The sequence below is a fragment of the Lissotriton helveticus genome, chromosome 6 (genome assembly GCF_964261635.1).
Source record: "Lissotriton helveticus chromosome 6, aLisHel1.1, whole genome shotgun sequence".
In the NCBI taxonomy this organism is placed as follows: domain Eukaryota; kingdom Metazoa; phylum Chordata; class Amphibia; order Caudata; family Salamandridae; genus Lissotriton; species Lissotriton helveticus.
Genome location: NC_136067.1, coordinates 326,904,532 through 326,916,089, shown reverse-complemented (window position 1 = coordinate 326,916,089; position 11,558 = coordinate 326,904,532). Strand labels below are relative to the sequence as shown.

Sequence of the window (11,558 nt, the reverse complement as noted above, 5' to 3'; positions counted from 1 at the left end):
GGCTGCATGGGTTGGTGAGTAACTACATGTGTAGGTTTATGGGTTATTAGATGTTTTTCTTAGTATCAGTATGAGTGTTTGTATGGTTTGGTGGGGGTATTACTTAGCACATAGATGCATGAGTGACTGACTCTCTGTTTGTATGTGTTTTGAAGACAGCATATGTGCAGGACTGTATGGGTGGATGAGTGTATATATGTGTGTGTTAGTGACTGAATGACTGTCTCACTAGTGTCTTTATCAGTAACTACATATGTTTTAATCTAATATATGTGAATATTGATGTATATAAGTGAGTATATGTGAGAGTAAGAGATTGTAAGAGTTCCGGTTTAAATAAGTATGTGTTTCTATAAGTGATTGTTTAAGAGAGTAAGTATGTGTAAGTTTCCTTAGAAGTAAGGTGGTTGTGTGTGTATAGCTGTATATGCAAATAAATGGATGTTCAATAGTTTATTTGCATGCGTGAGTATGTGTAAGAGTATCTTTTGAATGACTGTCGGTGTGTAATAGGATGTATAGGTGTATCACTACATATGATGAGTGAGTATATGTATGAGTGACTATATAGAACTGTTGGTCAATGAGTGGATATGTATATAGATGATGGAATTATTGAATTGGTTGTTATAACTGGTATGGGTATCTCCATTTTTTTGAAAATTTTAGTTTCTATTTTTGAATATGTGTTTCAAGGTTTACATTACAGTGAAAAGAGGTCTGTCACTCTGTCACAAGGATGGTGTCATCAGTGATGTCATGAGTGATGTCACTGACCATGTCATGAGTGATGTAATATGTGACGTCATCAGCAGTGCATTGCACGCTCAAGTTATAGTGAGTTCAACTAACTATAACGTGGGAATTTCATTGGTTTTATGCGAGTAAAATTTCCAGCTAACTATAACTGGTGTCAAACCTATGGTTTTTTCAGTGAATTTCATAGGTTTTTTAAATGCTAATTCCTAACTATAACTGATGTGAAACCTATGGTTTTTTCAGTGAATTTCATAGGTTTTTTAATAGCAAATCTCTATAGGTATGAAATGTAATATTTTTTATAATGAATTTTATTTTTTATAATTATGTAATACTATTTTTTTTATGTTTATTTTTTTATTTTTTATTTTTGTGCCCCGGAGCGCTCCCGGGGCGCGTACCGATGCGCTCACCGGTGAGCGCAATGTTACAGTGCGCCCCGGGGCTCGTACCGGTGAGCGTCCCGTTAGAGCTATTGCCGCAAACGAAAACAACATCGTGACGTATCGCGTAGCCGCGTGATGCGTCTTATGACGCATGGCGTAAGTGCACCCGGAAGTACCTGAGCGCATACGATCGCGCAACGTAAGCGCCGCCGGGCACGCACCGGGGCGCATAGCGTAAGCGCGTCGGGTCATGTGATCTGAAAATAACACTTTTCATTGGTTCAGATCGGTTTTGGCTTCCAAATGATGAAAACCCGGATCATGTGACTTGAAAATAGCACTTTTCATTGGTTCAGAACAGTTTTGTTTTCCAAATGATGAAAGCCCCCACCTTTCTTTCCTCATTCTCACTTTGTTATTTGAGTGAGGAAGACCTGCTTTTTCCTTACAGAGATGGCTACAGTCATATCAGCAGCTGGAGCATCTGCCCCACCACCACCAACACCACCATCAAAAAGACCACCAGAAGATCACATTGGTGGTCAAGAAGAAGAGGAGGAGGAGGAGGAAGAGGAGGAAGAGACAAGGCAGTTCCTGCCTGAAGATGATCCCCCATACAAACCAAAAGAGCACTTCGTATGGGAGTTTTACAAAATCCCAAGGGGTTTCAAAAAAGTCAACGCTGCGAAGGTGACTTGTCTCATCTGTGGTGCTGTGCTATCCAGGGGGAACCCTACAAAAAAATATTCCTTTGGGAATCATACTATGATTCGGCACATGATGCGTTTGCACCCTAACAACTATTCTGCAGCAGAGGTAAGGGACCTCTGCAGAAACCTACCCCAATCAACATCCCGACCCTCAACATCCAAAGAACCCACTCCATCGGGTCCAGAGGCAAGGGAGACGGTCCCAAATATACAAAAAAAGTTTGGGGGATACAAACTTGTTTGTATATATTGTAACAAAACAATTAGTTATGGTCAGCAAAGCATTACACTAATCAATGTTGCTATGGAGAACCACAAATGCCTGAGGAAACCATAATTTTTCCTGATTTTTTTTGTGCTCCAGTTGAGCCGTTTTCAATTCCCTGTTTTTTGTTTCTCCCCATTAAAAATACAAAAAAAATATAAAACTGTTCAGAAAAGCCAAAAAAAGTAAAAAATGTTTAAAAAAAAAAAAATATATAAAACAACAAAAAGAATTAAAAAAACAGTTCTTTTTAGAACTACCTCTAATTTATAAAAAAAAACCATTTTTTAAAAACTCTGTCATTCTTTTGTCTCCAGGGTAGCACAATCTACTTCCTAATCTGAGAAAACACAGGTGACATGATAATGAAAGGTTGAAATATATCTATTTAATCTTGCAGACACTATTTATTCCTTCTCAAAAATGTAAAAGCCATTCATTTGCCCCAAAATCGTTTTTTAAATAACATTTTAGAAACAAAGCGCAGGTCATATGTACAAGCATTCCAGGTCACTACTTAAACTTCACTATTTCACAAAATACATTTCCTCTCTCTTGCAAACATTCCTAGCAAGCATTATCAAAAAACATGACACAAAACAACAGCAAAGAAGCTCAACGTGCTTCCTAATCTGAGGTAACACAGGTGACATGATTGTGAATGGTTCAAATATATTTATTTAATCATGCAGACACTATTTATTCCTTCTCAAAAATGTAAAAGCCATTCATTTGCCCCAAAATCATTTTTTAAATAACATTTTAGAAACAAAGCGCAGGTCATATGTACAAGCATTCCAGGTCACTACTGAAACTTCACTATTTCACAAAATACATTTCCTCTCTCTTGCAAACATTCCTAGCAAGCATTATCAAAAAACATGACACAAAACAACAGCAAAGAAGCTCAATGTGCTTCTTAATCTGAGGTAACACAGGTGAGATGATTGTAAAAGGTTCAAATATATTTATTTAATCATGCAGACACTATTTATTCCTTCTCAAAAAAGTAAAAGCCATTCATTTGCCCCCAAATCGTTTTTTAAATAACATTTAAGAAACAGTGCGCAGATCCTATGTACAATGATTAATTTTCACTAGTGAAACCTCACTATTTCACAAAATACAAATCCTCTATCTTGCAAATGTTGATACCAAGCATTATCAAAAAACATGACACAAACCAACAGCAAAGAAGCTCAACGTGCTTCCTAATCTGAGGTAACACAGGTGACATGATTGTGAATAGTTCAAATATATTTATTTAATCATGCAGACACTATTTATTCCTTCTCAAAAATGTAAAAGCCATTCATTTGCCCCAAAATCGTTTTTTAAATAACATTTAAGAAACAGTGCGCAGATCCTATGTACAAGCATTCATTTTCACTAGTGAAACCTCACTATTTCACAAAATACAAATCCTCTATCTTGCAAGTGTTGATACCAAGCATTCTCAAAAAACATGACACAAACCAACAGCAAAGAAGCTCAACGTGCTTCCTAATCTGAGGTAACACAGGTGACATGATTGTGAATGGTTCAAATATATTTATTTAATTAGGCAGACACTATTTATTCCTTCTCAAAAATCTAAAAGCCATTCATTTGCCCCAAAATCGTTTTTTAAATAACATTTTAGAAACAAAGCATAGGTCAATATGTACAAGCATTCCAGGTCACTACTGAAGCTTCACATTTTTACAAAATACAATTCCTCTTTCCAGCAACAACTTTTTATCAAGCATGTTCAAAAAACATGAAGAAAGTCACATTAAAAAACCACATTTTGCTTCCAAATCTTCTCCCTAGAGTATACAAGTCTCTATCTATATTAAATGAATCATTACTCACCTTTACAAATGCTTTGGTAGATTGAGAACAGTGTCAGACACACACACCAATATTTCTTTAACAGAGCAAAAGGTATGTACTCCAGGCACTGCAACCATGAATGGCACAGAAAACCTCTAATTCTACACACATATCCCTCATGTTAACCAATTAAAACTCTTCCCTCTCTATTTTCAAACCAACACCCTTCCCCCCTGAGCCCTTTCTACCTGTCACCATAGCAACTCCCTCCTCACTGAGCTCTCAGGTTTAAAAGTTTATTCTACAATGTTGCAAATGAACTCAGCAAGGATGTTTGACCTCTCAATACACCAGCTTATCCGATGCTATGTTTCTTTAAATTACTTTTTCTTAACCATTCAAATTACTTCTTTCACAGAACAGAAGCATGCACCCTAACTTTCAGTTTTCAACTATCTGAATCCACCAATCATTGCTTGTGATTCAAGGGCACTGAAACTCCACAGTTTTTTTTGCAAACTCCTACTGTTCCAATTGCCATTTCATTCCTACACTTCATCTGACTGCACCAGAACCTCCTCTCACCATGTATTCTGTCTGGATTATTGGACATAACTACATCCACTGGGCTCAAAGGTATGCAGCTATCAGAAATTTTCACAACCTTGATTTACCAAATGTAGACATCAAGTGGATTGGCCAGAGAGGATTGAAATGTCATCAATTGATACCATTGGTGAAAACCTTTTACCATCTGCCACACCCTGACCTCATAATTTTGCACTGTGGTGGAAATGACCTAGGCACTTTGACTGGGGTAGGTCTGGAAATGCTTTTAAAGGACACCTTTGGGCAATTGATGACACTTTTTCCACAAACTGCCTTGGTATATTCCAATATATGCCAAAGACAGAAATGGAAGTGGTCCAACCAATTTTGTCCACAATTTGAGAAAGCACGGAAACATGTGAATAAATCTGTTTCTGCTTACATGAGAGACTATGGAAAGGGCTCAATATACAACAACAACTTGCGTTACAACATGCAAGATATCTACAGAGGAGATGGTGTGCACTTCTCAGATGAGGGGCATAGAATATTCCTCCTAAATTTAAGACTGTGCATTGGAACCTACTTGTAGGTACCTAAATCACCCACAGACCCCAAAAGCTCTTTTCAGGGCTACCCTACCTCTGATCACTCAAAATGATTATTTTACTCTAACTTTTTTCCCCAAAGTACGCTCCCCGGTACGCTCCCCGGTACGCATACCGGGCGCTCCCCCCTATACGGGCCTCCTAAGCCCCCCTCAGAAAACCTAGGAGGTCAGGGGGTGTCTCCCGTGCCCCCTTTTACCCATTCCCAACGTTGTTTGTCCTCCATCTTGTGTCTCAAATCTACCGTACCACAAGATGGAGGACTCCCGTAGCGCTGCCGGTACGCGTACCGGGGCGCGTCCCGGTGAGCGCTCCCCAAATTTTTTAAAAGTTAATTTACATAGAAACCGCTGCAGAGACTTTCACCAAATATAGAATAGGCCCTACTACATACCAGTCCCTACCATTTTCCCAAATTTGGTGGAATTCCATTGAGCCATTTGGGCTGTAGCCCTGTCTAAATATCCTGAGGTAAATTACATGACAAAAACACATATGAAGTGTTAGAATTTACAACCAATTAAAATGTTACTTTCATTTTCTACTTTTATTTCCTGACATTTGATTGGTTATGTACATGAATATAAATGAAAAATGAGAGGGAAACACGGCCATTTTGAATACAACTACCTGAGGTACATCTTTAAAGGATTTTCTCATTTATCTTCATCACCTTTATATAAGGTAAGTTGTTAATTTGTAAGGGGCACTTTAAGTTAATTTGTGAAAACGTTTTCTGATAGTTATTTACTGTCCCTCTGTTATAGTTATAGATTAAGATAGGCTTCTCTATTATAGTTATAGATTAAGTTAGGCTTCTCTGGTATAATTATGAATTTACTTAGGCTTCCTCACATACCCTTTTTAATATTTCTACTTCCTTCCTGATACCATACACTGCCCAAAGATAACTTCACTGTTAAAAACTCAGAAGTACCTCTCTGAACTTAAACCCAACAGTGCCCTAACCCTACTGATATAGTTATTTTTTATGCAATTTACAGCAAGAAAATGGAAGGAGAACAAGAAATGAACAATATTTCTTTCAAAATTACTGATGAAGAGATTGTTCTTGAAGATTATATTGACGAGGATTTTATGGATGAGTCTCTGGACCAACAATTTATTGACTATTTACAAGAAATTTAATCATGCAATTTTGAGGAGATTCCAGATCATCTGATGCTGGAAGTTTTATTAAACTATGAAAACTCTAACCAATAAATTTTTATTTAATAATTAAAAATTGTTTGAGACATTATTCATTTTTATATGTAATTCATGAAATACTACCAAAATGATTATAATATAAAGTGAGACTTACAGTATACTGTGCAATTTTAAAACATCATAAGGGAGCAGGGTAAACTACCCATGATCCCCTAGGCCTTCTCAGGGAGTCCTTAAAGGATCTGTTTCTGCTTTCCTGACAGACTATGGTATGGATTCCATATACCACAATAACTTCTGTAACAACATGCAAGATATCTACAGAAAAGAAGGTGTACATTGAATTTAAGACTCTGCATTGGTACCTACATGATGGTACTTAAATCACCCACACAACACAACAACTCTATTCAGAGCTACCCTACCTCTAAGCACTTTAAATTATTATTTTACTGTTTCACTTGGTTGTCCCCATGGTACGCTCCCCGGTACGCTCCCCGGAGCGCGTACCGGGCGCTCCCCACGCGAAAATCCCCCCCCCAAAAAATGTTGGTTTTTTTGCCCCGCGAAGCCCTTTTATGGCCCCCACATCAAAACTATGGGGTCAGGGGGGGTCTACCCTGCCCCCTTTTGGTCATTTCCCCCTTTGTTTTTGCCACCTCTTGTGTCGCGATCCTACTGAGACACAAGATGGCGGCCGCTCCGGACTGTTTGGAATGTTGACAGACACCCGAAAGCCAATCAGCTTTCCGCTCGCGAACTCGCGTTACGCACTGGTACGCGCCCCGGTGCGCGTACCGGGGCGCGCTTATAGATATATATATTTTTTTTAACCTAAATTACCCCAAATCCACTGGAGCACATATCTTCAGACATAGCAAAGGCACATCGGGCTACCAGTCCCTACAATTTTGCCAAATTTGGTGGGAATCCATTCAGCCGTTCGGGCTAAAAGTGAGTCCAACCGCCCTATGGAAATTAACATGGGGAAAACACGTTTTGGGACCCCCAAATATCTCGGCCCCCGCTGATCGAATCCCCCCCAAACTTTCAGGGAAGGAGCAGAGTGGAGCGGGCCATCTTCTTTGAGAAATTCCCGAAGATTCGTCCACCAGCGCCAAAGTTATTCTCAATAGAATGTTGCGGATTTCCTATGGAAAACAATCCTAAATATAACTACCTACTGGCGACCGCCAGTAGGTAATATATATATATATATATATATATATATATATATATATATATATATATATATATATATATATTCCAACAAACCACTTTCTCTCGTAGAAAAGAAAGAAATCCGGGCCACTTCGAGTTTGCAAAGCGTGATTTTAATTAACAAACGGCTTGTCTCGACGCGTTTCGCAGGTAAACCTGCTTTCTCACGAGAACGAGCAAACTGAATGACATGCATTATATAGTCACATGGTATTAGCGTCATACCAAAGGTAATAGACAACAGACTTCATGGTTTGCATTCGGGCTATGGTCAAAAAATATATATATAAAATGTCATTATTGCGTGCACATACATAAAGGCAACACTGACAATTGTAAAGTAACATAAGGTAAAGTTCATCTCATGGAACAAGTGCTCTAAATTCGAGATTGCGCTGCCTGCGCGTAGTCAATGGTCTATAGTTAAGGTAAACAAGAGACACTATGCATAAAGTGGCCTATTGCGTCTAAAGTGTTAGGCATCACTCTCGCCCCAAGTGGGGGTACAATACACAACAAACCATTCAGGTAAACGCGGTGATCCCGCTGTATTAAGGACAACATCAAAAGTCATGTAACGCCCCAGTGGGCTAGTGTTCAACTATTCTCTGTAGTACGGCCCCAGTGGGCAAAATAGAATGTATAAAAGGCCACATGTCTAATAAGCAATAGGTTCAGGTAATCACGGACATTGTAGTTTCATGCCTTGCCATTCATTCAATCGTGCAGTAACTCATAAGCTCCGACCAAATTCCCATATTGTATCACCACCACGTTCTGTAAAAGTGAAAATAAAACAGTATAAATTTGTGACTTAAATAAAACACTACCGTTTGTAAAAACAGAGTTAAAAAACGACATAAGCACAGTATATCAACATTCTGGTTTCATGGCTAGCCCAAATGCACGGATAATTCCTCGTGTAAATTGTGGCCCCCTGGCTGCATGGTCCTATATTTTATTATGAATCTGGATTCCAGTCTTCTCATCTCTTTGATTCGATCCCCTCCTCTTTCCCTATTGGGAACAGTTTCCAAGACACACTCATCCATACACCACTCTCACAATCACGTGACCAAGACAACTTTTGCTGTCGAAACGCGTTACTTTGCTGGAATATACTGTGGTTCAATTATTCCCTAGTGCGAGCTTTTCTTTGAAGAAAATCGTTGTGGATAATATATATATATATATATATACATTCACTAAAATAAACATAGGTTTCAGGGACATTATAGTTAGTTGGTCATTTCACTCGTACAAAACCAGAGAAATTCCGCCGTTATAGTTAGTTCAGCTAACTATAACTCATGCCCCCGCAATGCACTGATGATGATGTCACATATTACATCATTCATGACATGGTCAGCGACATCACTGATGACATCACCGATGACATCTCAAATGACATCACTGATGGCATCACTGATGACATCATCCAGTGACTGTGTGTTTGTTTAAAATTTAAATATGTTTTATATATATGCCAAGGTGTATTGAAGAATATGTGGGTGTATATTTGTCTGGATGGAGGATTTAGTAGGTGGGTGACTGACTGTCTGAGTGAGTGATTAAATGTTTCTTACTGAATGCATGGGTTAGTGACTAAACTGTGTGCATATCTGTATCAGTCTGTCTGTTGTTGTATAAGCTGCTGCATGGGTAGGTCAGTAGCTACATGCGTGTCTATATGGGTTATCGATTGGTTGCATGAGTATTTGTATGGGTGCCTGAGTGTGTGTGTCGGTGGGTAGGAGGTGTGTGAGTCTGTGCATAGATGTTTGAGTGGTTGATTCAGTGGGTGTATGGGTTCAAGAGTGCATGTGGAAACAGCTGTGTGGGTGGGTGAGTGTGTGAATGGGTGTTTTGGAAAGTGAATGGATATCTCAGTCGTACATGTCCTAGTAACTACATATGTAAAAGCCAGTGTATGTGAGAGTTGGAGTATATAAATGACTAAACATGATTGTCAGTGATTGTGAGAGTGGTGTATGGATGAGTGTGTACTTGTATCAGTGATTGTATAAGAGAGTAAGTATGCATTTGTTTCTGTATGAATAAGTGATGTGGTGTGTGTATAACTGTATAGGTGAGTAAATGGAAGTGTGATTGATTCTTTACATAACTGACTAGGTGTGTATGTAACTCTGGATGAGTGGTGGTGTTTGAGTGTCTGTATAGGTGTATGAGTGCATATGATACTGTTGTATTAATGAGTGACTGCATGTATGAGTGATTGTATGGGTGAATGAGTGGATGTGTGTGTAGACATAGGAATCAGTGAGTGCGTATGTAGTAACTGGTATTGGTGAGTCAATGGTTTCGAAAATTGTAGTCTACATTTTACAGTGGGTGTGTCAATGGTTTTATTAGGGTGTAAGGAGGTGCATCAGATTTCCACGTGGATGATGTCATCAGTGATGTCATCAGTGATGTCATTTGAGATGTCATCAGTGAATGAATGATGCAATATGTGACATCATCAGCAGTGCATTGTGGGGGCGCAAGTTATATTTAGCTGAACTAACTATAACGGTGGAATTTCTCTGATTTTGTACAAGTAACATGTCCTACTAACTATAACGTCCCTGAAACCTATGGTATTTTCAGTGAATTTCTAAGGTTTTTTAAATGCTGATTTCTAACTATAACGTGCCTGAAACATATCGTTTTTTCAGTGAATTTCTAAGGTCTTTTAAATGCTAATATATAACTATAATATGCCTGAAACCTATGGTTTTGTCAGTGAATTTCAAAGGTTTTTTAAATGCTAATTTCTAACTATAACATAGCAGCCTTGTTTTCAAAGTGGTGGAAAAATGTGAGCATGGCCTCCAAACACCTTTTAGCAATCCCACTGTGTGGGATTTACTGGAGGTAACAGGAGGTGTAGTTAGCCCCCAACGTCAACCTTAGGGGCCAACTACCTCTTTGATGAGCTCCAGCAAGTCCCACACAGCAAGATTGCTAACTTGTTATATGAGGCCCGCCCCCTCCCTATGCAAACGTGCCCCCTGGCACATTGTAAATTGGGGGATTAATTCCCTTTGAGTCCTGAGGGTCCCTGGGGGCCAACTAGCCCACCAGGTACATCTAGTAAGTGCCACAGAGCTGCTTTGAAGAGAGATGTAAAAAGGGGCGTAGCGTCAGAACACCTCTGCAACGCAGCTCTGTGGCGCATACTGGAGGTACCTGGTGGGCTAGTTGGCTTCCAGGGACCCTCAGGATTCAAGTGGACTTAATCCCCCAATTTACAAGGCGCCAGGGGGCACATTTGGACACTTGTTTTATTATGCCCCACCACCTCCCTGCACCATTGTTCAAACGCGCCCCCTGGCATGTTGTAAATTGGGAGATTAATTCCCCTTGAGTCCTGAGGATCCCTGGGGGCCAACTAGCCCACCACTCCAGTAAGTCCACAGAGCTGCGTTGCAGAGAGGTGTAAAAACAGGCGTGGCCTTGGAACACTTCTGTGCAATGCAGCTCTGTGGCACATACCGGAGGAACCTGGTGGGCTAGTTGGCCCCCAGGGACCCTCAGTATTCAAGGGGAATTAATTCCCCAACTTACAATGTGCCAGGGGGCGCATTTGCTGAATGCTGCTGGGAGGGGGTAGGGCCTCCGGTGCACTTCTGGCTTTAAAAAAAAAATAATATTTAGAAGGGGGCTGTGTGGCCCCCCCTTCTTTAACAATATTTGATGCCCTGGGGACCCCAACCCCCAGGGCTTGCCCTGTTTTTGACAGTTACAAAAAAACAGGGAAAGGGGCCACGTGGCACCCCTCTCGAGGCCACTTCTGGCCCCGGGAACCCCATTTCCCAGGGACCGGCCCTTTCCATTGGGGACCATGGGGGGAGCCCCATTGCCCTGAGCCGGCATTGCTTTTGAGCAAGGGAAGCTGCTAACTTGTAGCTCCCCTTGCTCAAAAGCAATTCTGCGTTGCTTCCTTGAAGCGAGCCATGCTCCCGCCCTGCCATAACAAACAGCAGTGTCCCAGGGGTGGGCACCCCGGGACACTGCAGGAGCTGACCCTGGGGGGTAGTAGTCCCCAGAGTCATTGAGGGCTCATGGAGGG

General features: G+C 40.3%; 1 long non-coding RNA gene across 1 annotated transcript in view; it reads right to left on the bottom strand.

The window, feature by feature from the left end:
- Positions 1 to 8,154: 8,154 nt before the first annotated feature.
- The window catches only part of LOC144761348 (uncharacterized), a 120,881-nt gene continuing 117,477 nt past the window's right edge, over positions 8,155 to 11,558 (bottom strand). The window contains exon 4 of the long non-coding RNA XR_013595679.1: positions 8,155 to 8,260. This is a non-coding gene — a long non-coding RNA (uncharacterized LOC144761348). The remainder of the gene's footprint in view (positions 8,261 to 11,558) is intronic.